Source organism: Sitophilus oryzae, unplaced genomic scaffold (genome assembly GCF_002938485.1).
Source record: "Sitophilus oryzae breed Bouriz unplaced genomic scaffold, Soryzae_2.0 scaffold_172_pilon_pilon, whole genome shotgun sequence".
Taxonomy (NCBI): domain Eukaryota; kingdom Metazoa; phylum Arthropoda; class Insecta; order Coleoptera; family Curculionidae; genus Sitophilus; species Sitophilus oryzae.
Genome location: NW_022146424.1, coordinates 1,680,290 through 1,694,081, shown reverse-complemented (window position 1 = coordinate 1,694,081; position 13,792 = coordinate 1,680,290).

Here is a 13,792-nt window from a genome sequence, read left to right as displayed (position 1 = left end):
GTGATTATAAACTAAATTGATTTAATATTATTTTAGTACTTACTTTTACTTATGAAAAAACCTCAATCATATAATTTCAAATCTAGAATGCCACTCTATCTAAAGAAGAAAACATTCGACTAATGTGTACTCCCAGTTATGACCTATGAATGGCAAACCTGGACACTTAAAACGGACATCATCAGGAAACTGCAGGTCGCACAACGTTCAATGGAACGAAATATACTGGGAATAACCAAGAGAGACCGTAAAAAAATAGAGTGGATACGACAAAAGATCCAGGTAATAGATATCATCCACAGAGTCAAATCACTCAAATCACAATGGGCAGGACACCTGGCAAAGAAAACAGACAACAGATGGATCACAAAAATTACAGCATGGTACCGACGAAGAATTAAGAGACCTAGAGGAAGACCGAACCTAAGATGGAACTATGATATTAGGAAATTAGCAGGGATTTGGGCCCGCATAGCCAACAATAGAGAACAGTGGACCCAACTACAAAGAGGGCATGTAAGGGAGGCTAAAATATAATTGGAAATGGTTATAATTGATAATGATGAATTATTTATTTTACTGAGTTTACTACAGTTTTACTAGAGTTTTTTTCTTTTTAAATTGTGTACTTTAAAAATCTATAATAAAATTGTGTTTAAATTTTGGAAATTCTTAAAATTATATCACAAAATAGAACACTTATTCATTAATCAGAATAAAACCGAGAGCTTTAATTATCTGCTAATCTGCTAATGATGCTAATGGTGCGTCTAGAGTCGAGTGCGAGACGGGCGCGAGACATTCCAAATTTCCGGTGTCTTTCAAAGGATGGAGGGGTCTCGCAAGAGCCTCGCAACCGTTTCGCGAGACAACCCACGGAGCCTCGTTGCTATCCATTCCCTGTCGGTTTTTCAACGGCCGAAAGAGAGAGAGAGAGAGATCAAAGAAAGCTCGCAGCCAAGTCTGGACGTGTTTTTGGTAGGCTCGCTCGACTGCGAGATATTAGCTCTGATATTATAGTGCATATTGAAATGGAGACTTTCAGGAAGAAGATCAGCTGAAATTAATCGATTTATATAAAGAAAAACCAATATTATGCAATCCAAAACATAAAGAATATTAAAAAAACACGATGCGTGTGTAGATATGTGAATAAAACTTGGATTAAGGAGATTATTAGAGGAAGATAAATTATTATTGAATCTTGTTACCTAGTAAATTAAATATACAGGGTGAGTCAACGATAAAGTTCATTATTTTATTTGTTTTGAGAATTATTAAAAAGTGTTTTAGAATTATTAAAAAAATAGAAAAGCTGTAGAGAAGGTTAAGATACACATTTTAAAATTATTATAGTGTATACAGGGTGGTTCAAAATAGTGTTACGGATATAACATAGTTTTTTAAATGCAATACATTATTTTTTTTTTATTTTTGGATTCTGCGTAAAATTATATAACTTTTTTTTATGTATAATGCAAGGTATAATGTTATATACCTAAAACTAATAGTTTTTGTAATATTTCAATTTGCTTAAACAAAAATGTTAGATTTCAGAGTCGTAAAAAATTGTCATTAATGCTATTGTTTCTCAAGTTGGAGTGCTAAAATTTGTCAATTAGTTGATAGTTTTATAGGGACGAAGAAAGAGATATAGGTAAAGATATTTGAGTTAGATGCTACAGTGTGTTCAACATATATTTATGAATTTCGACTATTTAAAATAGAATTTGTAAATTCTATTAGAATTTACAAATTTTGCGTCACTGACACTTTTTACCGTACCGAAATCTAATATTTCTTTAAACAAATTGAATTATTACAAAATCGATTATTTTAGATATGTATATAATATGATATGCAAAAAAAGTTACCGAATTGCACGTAGAATCTAATAATAAAATAAAAAATAGGGTATTCCCATTAAAACATACCGCGTGTCAGAGTGTTATTTTTTCTAGAATAAAGTAAGAAAATACCGAGGGTCCCATTTAAAAATCACATGTTGTAGTTATTTCTGGTGAAACCGGAAGTGGCCGAAAACAATTGAATATGTCAATCAATCCTAACTTATGTCATATACTAGCATACCAAATCTCGTTTTTTTATCTGAAAAAAAATAAAAAAGTTATAGGGGTGAGCCAATTTTGAGACGCACCCAGTATATCCGTAACACCTTTTGTAGTACCCTGTACACTCTACAGTAATTTTCGAATGTGCTTTTTAACCCTTCCTATAACATTTCTATTTAACATTTTGTTTTAAAAAAACGAATTTTGTAAAAGACGTTGTGTCTCGAAACAAATGAAGGGTAAAAGGGGAAAAAATCGACGATGAATAAAATACGACAAACCAAATATCATGTTAAAGATACAAAAATTTATTAGTTATGCGTTATTGTTTGTTGCAGGTTTTTCATCGGACATGTTTACACAAACCGGTCACCTTTCACTATGATCCAACTCGCTTGTCTCGCGGCAGGCTTGCGTCAAAAAATGGATAGAAAATGTTTTGCTCTCGTCTCGCACTCGTCTTGCTCTTGTCTCGCTCTTGTCTTGCTCTCGTCTCGCACTCGACTCCTCAGGTTTGGACGCATTATAACATGGTTGGCGAAACGCACGTCCAGTGTTGAAGGTAAAGTGTTTTGGTGTATTGTGGTACTTTAGTTTACTGTGTATACCGTGGCGCTTGGCCTATTCGTGAGCACTCATGCATGCCTTGAGAGGATGGCAGTGAAAAGCCCATAATATAAAAAGCATGCATGTGTTTATTGACTCAGCACATTGGAGCCCAAGTCTGTACGCGACTTAAGAGTCCTTTCGGCATTTAACGTTTTATGTAAAACTGGCTAGGTATTTTTAAATAAATGAAGAAGGAAATTAAAGAAAAAGGGTTATACTATATCCGTATTGTAGCACATTTTTAGACAACCTCGGTATTTTAAAGATTTTGATGGTCAAACATCAACAAAATATTCCTTATGTTTGGACTAAATTTTCTCGAAAATAAAGACATAATTTAAAATTTCGTTACAATACGGAAATAGATTGAAGTTTTGCGATTACAGTGATATATAATTTATATGGTTTTGTAACAAATTGCTCGCTATTTTATGGCCCATTATGAAGCTCTGCAAACCTTAATCAAGCCTTAATAAAAACACGTGTGTTTGGAATTTTAGGTGTGGCTTAACATGACAGGGATCGGGCTAAGCCTTAGGCAGATTTATGAAATATAATATATATTTCCTTCGGACACAAGCCCGTTTTACTCGACACCTGAGAGCGACCCGAACAGTATAGCGTAATACACTCTAGGGTACCTACATAATGAGGCATCTCGATGCGATGATCGCCGCGACGAACTTACTCGCCGTTTTAAAACAGTGCTTAAACCGTGAACTTAGGATGCATCGTGGCGAGCATCGCATCGAGATGCCCCACTATGTTTGTACTTAAAGCTTGGGTCGCAACAATATCGATACTTAATTGAATATCGTCGACTCATCTCTAGTTAGCGGTTCGAATCGAGGATGAGTCGCAAAGCGAGAACGCTTGACACGGTCGTTTGTACGACAGGGCGGCTCCATGTATCGATCGCCTGCTTACGATCACGATGCTGTCGACCGCCAGCCTCGGCCTGAAGCATGTTGGGCTGCACCGGGATTTCGTTATAACTAAAACGTTCCACGGCCTACTACCGGGACTAAGTGTGCGAACACAGTGCAAGCAGGTTTGCCGCTTACTGGTAGCCAGCGCCAATCTGGGTACCTATTCTTGACATCGTTCGCAACTTTGCGTATACGCATCACGTGTATTGTTATAAACAGGGCATCCCAGAAATAAGTGCAAGTATTTTAAAGGGTGGTAGATCTCGATAAAAGAAACATATTTTCTCTTTATCGTTTTTCAAATAAGTCCAAAATAACGGAGTTATTTTACTTTGAAAATTTCCAAAAAAAAATGATTTTTTGCTCAAATTTTGAGAACCTTCTTCATGTGCCTTCTCCTCATCAGAGGTGGCGACCATCAATTGGAATTCCTCCCTGTCTTGAGCCAAACGGATAATTGCACTTGCCTCTCCTATATTAAACCACTGGCGCAAATTCCGCATGCAGGAAAACCGTTTACGCCCGATGCCTCGTCGTCCTTCAATCTTTCCCTCAACGATCAGCTGTAGGAAACTATATTTGTTATTTCGAAAAATATGACCAAAATATGCTGCTTTCCGTCGTTTTATTGTAGTCAATAGTTCTTGGTCCTTACATATTCTTTCCAATACTTCGAGATTTGTTTGAGAACCACTGGATCTTTTCTGGATTTTCTTTCTTATATATTTAATCTACTACCTATGTTGCCATATTATCAAGAAATTATTTTTTTGTAAATAAAAACTAAAAAAAATTGCAAAAAAATTCCAAAAATATTTTCAAAAAATTCCGAATTTTCAAAAAAAAATATTTAGAAAAAAACCTCATAGGCGTGTTTCTGGGGTTGAACTATACTACCGTATGATCGAAAAAAAATGGCGTCCAGTTGGCTGGGAAATGACGATCGATGACATTTCCCATATAAATTTACATATAAAATGACAGCGATCTTCATTTCATAGCCATCGTTGACGCCGTTTTTTCTCGATCATACGGTACCAGTTAAGTTAAAATACTTGCACGTATTTCTGGGACACCCTGTATATGGTTACATAGTAGCGCCGCGCCGCGCCGCCTCGCGCTTATAACCTTGAAAAATTAAAGCGTGTTATCAAATCGGCTAGTTCACAGTGAAAGCAGGTAGGAGCCGTCAACCAGCGTTCATCGGCGTTCTCGTTTTTACCGGAACGAAAATTTATTTATTTCTGCTTTTGCAGGCGCCGACGGCGCACAGAGGGTATTAAGAACTAAAAGTTGGCCAAAATTATGTTTTATGATTTTTTGCTTTTTGCTAGTAATATTAATTATTAGAGGAGAGGGTGCTAATATGGAACCCCATTTTGTTTTTCCTACACAATATTTTTTTTTTCCTCTACTCTGAAACCCTTTCCACCGATCAAATTATTAGAGAAGAGGCTGCATTCTGTGCAAAACCAAGCAATTGGATGAGGATGCTAGAACAAGAAAGTAATTTGTATATTATAGACGATATTTGAGCGAGGATGGGTGTTATAGGGTAAGACTATTTCGTTTAAGAATCTATTTAAATCAATGTTTTTTTTGGCAGTGGCAAATATTGGCAAGATTTTTGTACATATTCCAAAGCTGGAGACTTTAAGCACTGAACGGATACTAATTTCCATGCAGAATATTGCCGAATAGTCTTACACCTTATAAAAATGCCTCTGATTTTTTAAATATAAAACATTATAAAGAAATAGAATAGAAGGAAACGTTTCAAAATAAAAATATGGCATAAAACAGGACTTGCCAGCTGGCTCTGTATCCATCATGACAGTTATTATAAACATTTTGCAAAAAAAGCACTACAAACAATTCCACTATTTTATAATCTTAGAAATTTTCAGAATACACTCAAGATAATTCATACTTATAATTGAAATATATTATTTATTTGATAGTCAACTTACGACTTAAAAAAGCTAATAAACGCGCTTACATTTAGTATTTATAGATTTGTATTCAGTTAAGATAAAAAATGAAAATAAAAATATTTCACTTTTGGCCAGGTTTATAGACCAAATACCTCTATGTGCGGGGCCGGCGCGGCGGGAGCGGCGTTTCAATTTGGTTAGGTTAGGTTAGGTTAGTTAATCAGGTAAATTTCCTCTTAATTAACTACTTCCGAACCCTGCTCGCATCTCCGAAAAAGCCATATAACAATACACGGCATATACGCAAAGTTACGCATCACGTGTATTGTTATATGGCTTTTTCGGAGATGCGAGATGTGAGCGATATGTGGTCAAGAATAGGTCCCCAGAGACGGCGCTGGTTGCCGGAAAGCAGAAACCTGCCTCCACTATGTTCGTACCCTAAGCCTGATATACACGTCCCTAGCGATAAAATGTTACAATATCAAAGTAAAGTCAGTTTTTTTGTACTCTTTTATTTTGTATAGATACAGTGGTGCCTTATAGGCTTAGTTAGTATTCTTCGCCAGTGCTGTCACCATCGTATAGTAGTATATACAAATACACGGGTTTAAATAGCGAGTATAGGAAAAATGTATTATATAATTATTCTAAAAGTGTTAAACAGCCGCTGCATATTTATCCCCGTAATGTTTTACGAAATATTTCGGGAAGTATTTCGTGAAAAATTTCGCAAAACATTTCTGGAAATAGTTCAATAAATATAAGCGCCTGTTATAAAAATTAGTTTCCACGTTTCCTGAAATTGATCGACACCCGCCGTGATTGGTTGTTTGTTTTTTATTGTTAACCCAGATTAACAATAAAAAACAACCAACCAATCACGGCGCGATCAAAACAGGTACCGATGTTAAATTAAATTGGCTATTCGTCGAAGATTTCGCAAGAATATTTAGTTTTAATCATTGTCTAATATTATTAATTACAATATAGTAAAAAATATAAAACAGTTACTAACTTGCGGTCTACCATTTATCGGCTTATAATCCACGGCCTCATGAACAAAAGATACACAAAATAATTTAAAATATCGTCTAATTATTTATTATTTCTAATTATGGTAAAATAACATTTATACTGTAGTCTGTCGCAAAGTTTAGTTTACGAATTTGGTTTTGTTTTTTTTTTACTTTTAATTTTACGCTATTTTACTTTATTTGTCCAAATCCCTGCATAATAAATACTAGTGGAATGGATTTATAGTATCGTGTACAGATGTCTCTTAAGTACAATAAAAGAACATTGTTTTTAAATAATGTCGGTGGACAATACTTTTGTTGACGTCAGGTCAATTAATAATTTTACCAAGCGGATATATTGATAATGTTACCAGTATTAGTCATCAAGCAATACTACTCTTATATTAATCAAATTAATCAATTAAGGCCGTAAACAAACATACCATATACAATTTTATATACTAATTCATTATAATAAAATTAAATCATAAAAATATTGTAATTATATTCCTGCAGTTCAAGTGAAAAGTTTTGTTCCTAAATATCTACTTTACATAATAAACGCGTGTTCAAATATTAATTCTGAGAAATATATATGTTACTGTAATTGTCCGAAATGCGGTAAAACCTAGGATAAGCGCGCTAAACCCAGGATTTACCAATGAATTAACACACCCCAAATAACCACGCTAACCAATTCGAAATGCGGTAAAACCTAGGTTTTTTTCTTCACTCTCCCGAAACAACATTTCATAGCTTCAGAGTTTCTCACACCGATTTGATCAAAAACAAAAATGGATTCAAGCAGTTCGACGGAACAAGTGTTCTAATTTTCTCATAGAACACTTGTTCCGTCGAACTGCTTGAATCCATTTTTGTTTTTGATCAAATCGGTGTGAGAAACTCTGAAGCTATGAAATGTTGTTTCGGGAGAGTTGAATATCCGGGAAAGTTGAGTTATTGAATGTTATTACACCCAACAATGCCTTAATTACGCTCTTCTTTGAACATTTGAAATTGTCACAACACAACACTACGCCTAGTTCGAATTCTTTTTCACTTATTTTTTACTACCTGAAACAGCGTTACCCCACACAAACCTCGTACCTGGGTGTTTTATAGTCTCAATAACTGCACTAGCAAAAAAACTTAAAATTCTTAAATATTATGACACAACCACGATTTCAATATTATTTTAATGCGAAGTTTTAATTCATAAGGAAATTGCAGGTCGCACAACGCTCAATCGAATGAAATATGCTGGGAATAACGAAAAAATTCTGTAAAATAATAGAGCAGATACGACAAAAGACCCAGGTAATAGATGTCATCCACACAATGAAATTCTTCAAGTAGCATTGGGCAGGATACCTGGCAAGAATGACGGACAACAGATGGACCACAAAAATTACCGCATGGTACCCGCGAGAAATTAAGAGAGTTAGAAGAAGACCGAATCTGAAAAGGGACCATAATATTAGGAGATTAGCAGGGATAACTGCTTGGACCCGCATAGCCAACAATAGATACCAATGGGCCTAACTACAAAGAGAGTATCTAAATATGTGAGGGAAAGGCTACACCATAATTGAAAATGGTTGAATAAGCCGAAAATGATGATGATAATGATACAAAATTTATTAGTGGCTTACTTTTCCCACGATTTTTCGTCCAGTTAACTTTAAAACCCACAAAACACTACACTATATTATTTTATATTATATATTACTCTGAGTTATCGTCTGGCGACATTATACTTTTCAGTCAGTCGAGTTTTATGAACATAAACGCAACTACCCAACGGATTTAATGGATATCCATGGTCCACAAATTCCTCTCCATTCTGACATAAAACAGCCCCTAAAAATTAATTACAAATTATATTTTTCGTACAATTTACTATCGGCCAAATTGACAAAAAATAATAACCGCGTATCGTAAAATCGTTAATTATAACTTATATTTTATATTTATGATTAATTTTACAAAATTGGATATTAATATTTTTAATTGTATTTGTGTAATATTGCGGCATGCTCTGCATTTTAAAATTATTTTATAAATTATTCTTCACCAAAAAATATTAACATTATTAATTTTAGCATTCTTGTTGTTTGTGCAGTACATTCGGAGATATATTTAATAAATACAGTATGATAAAAAAGGCACCAAAGACGGCTGGGAAATGATAATCCATGATAATTTTGATAAGGTTCTCATCTCCGATATCAGTAGTAGGTACCAAAGTTTATGGTACAAATGGTTGTCGTCTCAGTGTACTCAGTGTTGAGATGTTCTAATGTTTTCTCATTTTCCCCACAGAATCTGCATTCGCCGTCGGTTCTTGGTTGATGAGTGTTCTCCATCTTCGATATCAGTGGTACCAAAGTACACAAAGGTACAAATCGTTGTCGTCTCAGCGCACTCAGTGAAGAGGTATTCTAAGTTGTCTCCGATATCAGTAGTAGGTACCAAAGTTTATCGTACAAATGGTTGTCGTCTCAGTGTACTCAGTGTTGAGATGTTCTAATGTTTTCTCATTTTCCCCACAGAATCTGCATTCGCCGTCGGTTCTTGGTTGATGAGTGTTCTCCATCTTCGATATCAGTGGTACCAAAGTACACAAAGGCACAAATCGTTGTCGTCTCAGCGCACTCAGTGAAGAGGTATTCTAAGTTGTCTCCGATATCAGTAGTAGGTACCAAAGTTTATCGTACAAATCGTTGTCGTCTCAGCGCACTCAGTGAAGAGGTATTCTAGTGTTTGAATTTTCCCCACAGAAGCTCCATTCGCCGTTGATTGTTAGCTGATAAGAGTGTTCTTACTTAAATCAAGAAAAATCTTTGATTTTTCTCTGTCGTATTGCTTAGTTCGTAGAATGCTTAGTTCAGGTAAGTTCGCAGAATTGCTTAGTTCGTAGAATGCTTAGTTCAGGTAATTTTTGCTGGATGGACAAAAATAATTTTAAAATCTTAACTCTTTTGGAGTATATCGATTTGTTATCTGTGAGTCAAAAAGTTAAACCATCCATGACCCTTTTGAGAGAAATAAAATATATATTCTCTATTCGTATATTTCTTGACCCTTTGGTCGGTCGAATATAGGGTCGCAAAAGCTATACAGCAAAAATAGAGCCTGTCGGAAACCTAATTTTATTCCCTTTTCACAATTTCTGCGGCTGAAATTTCGACGTCATATCTTTCCTACGGTCTTTCACTTACGTGTGTCGCCCATAGCGAAGACCAAAAAAACAGCTAAAATATGAATTTTCAGTGAATATATGAAATATGCTTCAGAATATGAGAACATGTGCCTTATAGAGTTAAAAGTTACTTAGATTTTTATTTCCAGTAGATTACAATACTAGAATATATTTCAATTTTAATATTTGTCAGCATGCATGGGACACAGTGCACAGAGTAGATTTAACAACGCTCTGGAAACATAACAAATAAAAATTCAAAACAAATAAAGAGTAATCATATACAGAATATTTGAGGTTTTTGGTTTTACTTTATTAAGTAATTGTTAATGTTGAACTTGATATAATACCATTTTAACAGAACGTCACCGGTTACAAATAACAGGTTTTTAGTAAAGTGTTCTTGAACAGTTGTATATAGATATTTTAAATAGTTTTTTTCTTTGTTTTTCTGGTTCCGACGACGGAAAGAGATATCCTTCCCGAAACATTATGCATTTTTCGTTTTATTAGTTAGGCAGATTTGCTTTATTAGTAAAATACCGCTGGCAAGTTGGTCTCTGTTGGATTAACGCAGCGGTGTTTACAAAAACAATTATTTTATTTTGTAGATTTTCTTTCGGGGCTATAAGTACTTTTCATTTTCTCAAAAGCTTAAAAAGAAAGGAAATTAAAGTTTAGAAATGTTTAGTTTCCATGATATCCATTTCAAAATTGACTTATTGGGCGTTAGTAGAGGAACTGTTTGCTCATTATTATCTGTTTCCACATTCTTCTTTGATGCATATTGCACGAAATCATCAAATTACTATAAAGTACATTTCTAGCGATTACTGTAAACATTAGCTCATGCAGACATGCTTGTTTATAAAGCGTAATTTAAAGGCACTCCCAAGAATTGCATAACTAAATAGACATTATTCCGCATTTTGCACAAAAGTTTTCTGTATTTTGTATACCGGGTGCGTCTGAAAAATGGCTCACCCCTAGAATTTATTTTATTTTTTTAGATAAAAAAACGAGATTTGGTATGTTAGTATATGACATAAATTAGGATTGATTGACGTATTCAATTGTTTTCGGTCACTTCCTGTTTTACCGGAAATGACTACAACTTTTGATTTTTAAATGACACCCTCTGTATTTTTCTACTTTATTTGATAGATCTATGATTACATATCGATCATAGTTTATTACTTTTAAATTCATTGGTGCCCCTAATGAATTTAAAAATCGCGCCCTCAATTACGTAACTAAAAGTGGTATCAAATATACTGTCCGACACATTTAAACATTTTTTGTCCGTTAGAAAATTTCTTTATTAGTAAATCACACCTGAGAAGTTGGTCTCCGTTGGATTAAAGCAGCAGTGTTTAAAGTAAAAAAAATAACTATTTTATTTTGAAGACATTTTTGAACCTCTAATAATGAATTGCCAGCTACTTCAATAATTATAGATTACTTCGTATTTTAAAGCCTAAAACGTAAAATTAAGGTAACAGACCGATTTTGTGATTATTAATCATATTAAAATTACTAATCAGGCTGTAATCTGATAACAGTAAAGTTCGCTAAGGCACATATTTACAACTGCGCCGTTAATATCGCCTTCGAGATAAGAAACATAATTGTTTCATAAAAGACGCCTATTTTTCATCGTAACGATCTGCTACCTGAATGGCACGGAGCCGTTCTGCGCCATTACGCGGCATTAGACGTCGGAGGCTAAAATAACTGGCAAGCTCAAATATACTGCGTGTTATTTATCAACTTAATTGTGCAGATTACGCTAACCGGCATTGTACGGCGCATCAATATTAATGAATGAATATTACCGAACCACGCTAAATTGAATTGCATAATTTTACGTGTCGGTGTTGTTGTTAATAATTCACGTTATAATTTTATTCGTACAAAAAGGGACCGCAGCTTTAGCTAACGAAGCAATTTGCGTAAAATTTCAATTAGGGCTTTTTCACTCGCATAATGGGTGCAGTAAAATGGCCACCGAACAGTGCAGGTGCATTTTTTTGGAATCCGAGCCACGTTTAATTAAGTGGAATGTGAAAACATATTTAGAAGGTCTATGGTACGGTTTGTATATTTTTTAGCTGGTTTCTTTCAGTGTTGCTTAAATTACATTGTATAGCCTACGTGATACAGACACTACAAATGTAGAATGAGTGGTAGCGGGTCCGATACCTTACAGATCTGTTGTGTCTCCTTTTCGTGATCTATAACTTATCATACTGTCTATGAGTCATCATGCATGGGAATTTTCCTGTTGTAGGGGAGGCAGGGTACTTCCCATCCACCTCTGAAAATCACGGTTGGGGTTTTGTCCTACGTGCCCTTCACAGTCAAGAAGCTTGTCTCCGGCTGAGGTACCAGTGAGGTGGAGGCTGGAGCTGTTTGGATTTTATCCACCTTTTTAACTTGGTATCTCCTTAGACTTGATACCGGTGTTGCCCCGAATCTATAATAGAGGATATATCCCTCTTTCTCTCTTGCATCCTTCGATTTGAGGTCAATTCCTATTGTGAGCACCTGACCATGGACCTCCTCCATCGAGTTGATGATTCGCCAAGTCGATGCCTCTTAACGGACAATATTGTGTCCAAAACTTCTTTCTATTTCAAAAATATATACTAGTTTTATGTCTACAGAATATTGGGACACCTTGTAAATCGATAGAATCCTGTCAATGTCAAAATCGTACATATTTAACAGCAAATTAGATTTCGTCTTTAGGACAATTTGAAGTCGTTAAATATGGAAGAAAAATGACACTTTTTCCGAGCCTGTTTTTTTTTCTCGCAGTGAATGGGCTACGAACCGGGATCCTTAGGGTCATCCATCATTTAGGGCGACGGTTGCTGTGAACTGTAATTTATATTGGTCATTTATTTTACAGGTATAAATTTTTCGTGGCTTTTTACAGTAGCGGAAAAACAATTTGGGTTTCCTTCCTCTGCGTTCGATATGTAATTAATAATGATCACCATCGATCATTTATAATTTGTATCAGGCGATATAAAATATAACTAATATTTCAAATCACTTCTGCAGGGTTGTAAGGGAAAAAATCAGTTTTTTTGAAAATAAAAAATGAAAATAAATATTTATAAAATTTCTCACAATACCGGGTATTTCTGAAAAGTGGCTCATCCTATAACTTTTTATTTTTTTTTCAGATAAATAAACGAGATTTGGTACGTTAGTATATGACTATAAATCAAGATTAATTGATGCACTCAATTGTTTTCGGTCACTTTCTGTTATACCGGAACTAAATGGGTATTTTTTTACTTTATGCGATTGAAAATGACACTCTAAATAGTATGACATATCTGACATTCTAGCTTAAAAAAATGTATTTTAAATTCCAACCTAGAGTGCCATGACTGTGTTAAAAACACTAATTTTTAATCAAGGAGCCTTGGAAGGAAAAAATTCTTGAATAGTTGAATAGTATTAGGACGATTATAAAAAGAATAGGAGGGCACTAACCAAGCCACTGAATTATATTTATATACATATGTCCAATATTTTCATAATTCTTAAGTATATGAGCTACGATTTATTATATTTTACCCATATAATATTACCCATAATTACCGTGTAATCTATACTAATATATAAAATCCTTAAGTGACTGACATACTGATTAATCACGATCCTGCTCAAACCACTGAACGTAAGAAGCTCAAGTTTGGCATACAGGTTGATTCTAGGGTGTAGAGGTTCGATAAGAAGGGATTTTTTGAAATTCCAGTTCCAAGAGGGTGAAACCACCCCTCAAATATTACAATATTTTTTATTTAAAAAACGGTCAAGTTTCCGAAAAAACGCTTAAAAACGTATATTTTATTTTGTTTTTTTACATATTTTAAGATTTTTTAAAAATGTATACAGGGTGTTTCGAAAAATCTGGTCACTGATTAATCACAATCCTGCTTAAAGCGCTTGACGTAAAAAGCTGATTTTTGGAAAACAGATTGACTTTATTGTGTAGAGGTTCGATAAG